Genomic DNA, 3,663 nt, shown 5'->3' with positions numbered 1-3,663 from the left:
TTTTGCGGTACACGGGCCTCTCACTGTTGTGGCCTCTCCCGTTGTGGAGCACAGGCTCCGGACGCACAGGCTCAGCGGCCATGGCTCACGGGCCTGTGGCATGTGGGATCTTCCCGGACCGGGGCACGAACCCGTGTCCTCTGCATCGGCAGGCGGACTCTCAACCGCTGCGCCACCAGGGAAGCCCTTGTTGAGAATTTTTGCATCTATAATCACGAGGGATATTGGTCTGTAGTTTTCTTTTCTTGTAGTGTCTTTGTCTGGCTTTGGTGGCAAGGTGATATTGACGCATAGAATGAGTTAGGAAGTGCTCTCTCTTCTTCAGTTTTTTCGGAAGATTCTGAGAGGGATTGGTGTTAATGTTTCTTTAATGGTTGGTAGAATTACACCAGTGAAGCCATCTGGTCTTGGGCTTTTTTTGCTGTTGGTTTGTTTCTTTAGATCAACTTTAGTAAGGCCTAATTCACATACAATTAAATGCATTTTAAAAACTGTGGTAAAATACACATAAGATCAAAATCACCATCTTAACCATTTTTAAGTTTACAGCTCAGTGCTACTAAGTACATGCACACTGCTGTGCACCCATCAGCACCTTCCATCTCCAGAACGCTCTTCATTTTGCAAAACTAAAACTCTGTCCCCATTAAGCAGCCCCTCCCCCTTTCCCTCCCCCAGCCCCTGGCCCCGCCATCCTACTTTATCTCTACGGATTTGAATGCTCTCATGTAAGAGAAACTGTAAATATCCCCAGTTCTGTCACCGGCTTATCTCACTTGGCATATAATGTCCTCAAGGTTCGTCCATGCTGATGAAATTCATGTCGGAATTTTCTTCCTTTTTAAAGCTGAATCATATTTCATTGTATGTGAAGTCCACATTTTGTTTATCTATTCATCTGTGGATGGATACTTGGGTTTCTTCCACCTTCTGGCTATTGTGAATGATGCTATGAACATGGTGTACAAATATCTCTTGGAGACTCTGCTTTCAGTTCTTTTGAGTGTATATTCAGAAGTGGAATTGCTAGATCATATGGTGATGCTGTTTTTAATTTTTTGAGGAACTGCCAGACTTTTCCACAGTGGCAGTACCATTTCACACTCCTAATGGCACACAAGGGTTCCAATTTCTCCACATCCTCACTGACATTTGTTGCGTTCTTTTTTTTGAACAACAGCCACCCTGATGGGCATGAGGTGGTATCTCACTGTGCTTTTGATTTGCATTTCTCTGATGACTAGTGGTATTGAGCAGCTCTTCATGTGCTTATTGGCCATTTGTGCATCTGCTTTGGACAAAGGTCTATGAAAGTCCTTTGCCCGTTTTCAAACTGGGTGGTTTGTTTTTATGCTATTGTGTTTTGGAAGTTCTCGATATATTCTGGATATTTTATTCTGGATTTTCAGATACATGGCTTGCAAATATTTCCTCTCATTCTGTGGTTTGTCTTTTTACTCTGTAAATACTGTCCTAGTGTCCTTTACTGCAGAAAGCTTTAAATTCTCCTGAGGTCCAGTTTGTCCATTTTTTCTCTTGTTGCCTGGCCTTTCATCATATACAAGACTCATTGCCAAAACCAATGTCATGAATCTTTTGCCCTATGTTTTCTTCTAAGAGTTTTATAGCCTTTGCTTTTACATTTAAGTCTTTGATCCATTTTCACTTAATGTGTGTATATGATGTTAGGCAAGGATCCCACGTCATTCTTTTACATGTGGTTCCCCAGCACCATTTGGTGAAAAGATTGTTCTTTTCCCGTTAAGTGGCCTTGGCACCCTTGCTCATACACTGAGGCTCTATGTCAAGACCCTCTCTTCTCTTCCGCTGGTCGACAGGTCGCTCTTTGCGCCAGTACCACACTGTTTTGACTGCTGATGACTAGCAGTGAACTTTGAAATCAGGAAGGACGCGGTCTCCCTCTTTCTTCTCTTTCATGATTGTTTTGAATACTCGGAGTCCTTTTAGATTCCACGTGAATTTTAGGACGGGTTCTTCTGTTTCTGCAAAAATCATTGCTGGGATTTTGACAGAATCTGAATCTATAGATTGCTTTGGGCATAACTGACATTTTAACAATATTAAGCTTTTCAATCCAGAAATGTGGGATGTCTTTCCACGTACTTGTGTTCTTTGATTTTTTTCAGCAACATTTTGTAGTTTTCACTGTATGACTATTTCATCTCTTGGGTTAATTTAATTCCTATGAATGTTATTCTTTTGGGGGCTATTGTAAATGGAATTATTTTCTTAATTTCCTTTTCAGATTGGTCATTGTTAGTATATAGAAATTCAACGGATTTTTTGGTGTTGATTTTGACTCCTGCTACTTGCTGAACTCATTTATTAGTTCTAATAGTTTCTGTGTCTGTGCGTGTGGAATCTTTAGTGTTTTCTGCATATAAGATCGTAACATCTGTGAACAGAGATGGTTCTACTTCTTTCTTTCCAAATTTGGATGCCTTTTATTTCTTTTTCTTGCCTAATTGATCTGGCTAGAACGTTCAGTAAGTATTATGTTGAACAGAAGTGGCAAAAGGCGACATCCTTGTCTTGTTCCTGATATTAGACTAAAAGCTTTCAGTCTTTCACCATTGAGTTAGATGGTAATAGTGGGGTTTTCATATGTGGCTTTTATTATGTAGAGGTAGTTTTCTTCTATTCCTAGTTTGTTCAGTACTTTTTATCGGGAAAGTGTGTTGAATTTTGTCAAATACTTTTTCAGCATCAATTGAGATGCTCATGTGGTTTTTTTCCTTCATTCTGCTGATGTGGTGTACTACACTGATTGATTTTTGCATGTTGAATCATTCTTGCATTCCAGACATAAATCTCACTTGGTTATGGTGTATGATCCTAGGAGAAAATCTATTTTGCATGAGAAAAGACGATGAATAGATACCAATGCTGAGATCACACAGAGAGCAGTACTAGCTGACAAAGATGTTAAAGCAGCTGCTATAAAAATGCTCCAACAAGTAAGAGAAAACACTCTTGAAGTGAGTGGCCCAAATGTAGCTCAAATACAGCTGCTTGCATTGCACTCTGTTCAGCTGCCCCCCAACCCACATCCAGGGGAAATCAGCAACATTTCCTGTTCCCACCTCAGTTACAGCAATCGCTCCACCCGCCTCTCTTGCTTTTGCCTCCCCAGTAGAAAGGCGAGCCTGTAACGGGATCCTGCGTGCGTTACTCTGGGTGCCCAATCCCCGCCCCAGCCCCGTCCACAGGTAGTGCTCCCTAATTGGTTCCTGGCTTAGAGCTTCCTTTAAAACGTATGCCCAGATGTTCTGACCACAGAAGCAGGCGGCCAGCGTACGGCCCAGGAGAGCACTGCCGCCTGGAACCCTCACCTTGGTGCTGGGGGGCGGGGTCTGCTCCTAAGAAAACAAGGTTCCAAAAGGACCTGCGGTGGGCCTCCCACCTCAGGGGCCTTTTAGATGCTGACAGGTGTGCATACTCAAAAGGAATCTCCTAACATCACCTGTTCACTTACTGAACCCGACTGTAAGGAAACAGACTGAGAACAGAACCACTTAAATAGTTTTAAATTACGTCTCACATAATACAGTATTGAGAACTTTTTTTTTTTTTTTTTTTTTTTTTGCGGTACGCGGGCCCCTCACTGTCGTGGCCTCTCCCGTTGCGGAGCACAGGCTCCGG

The 3,663-nt window shown here is 42.3% G+C and overlaps 1 protein-coding gene across 1 annotated transcript in view; it reads right to left on the bottom strand.

The window, feature by feature from the left end:
• The window catches only part of TXNRD3 (thioredoxin reductase 3), a 38,913-nt gene that overhangs the window by 6,159 nt on the left and 29,091 nt on the right, over window positions 1-3,663 (bottom strand). The window lies entirely within an intron of this gene.

The sequence above is a fragment of the Physeter macrocephalus genome, chromosome 18, assembly GCF_002837175.3.
Source record: "Physeter macrocephalus isolate SW-GA chromosome 18, ASM283717v5, whole genome shotgun sequence".
Classification (NCBI taxonomy): Eukaryota; Metazoa; Chordata; class Mammalia; order Artiodactyla; family Physeteridae; genus Physeter; species Physeter macrocephalus.
This window is presented reverse-complemented; position numbering and strand designations above follow the sequence as displayed.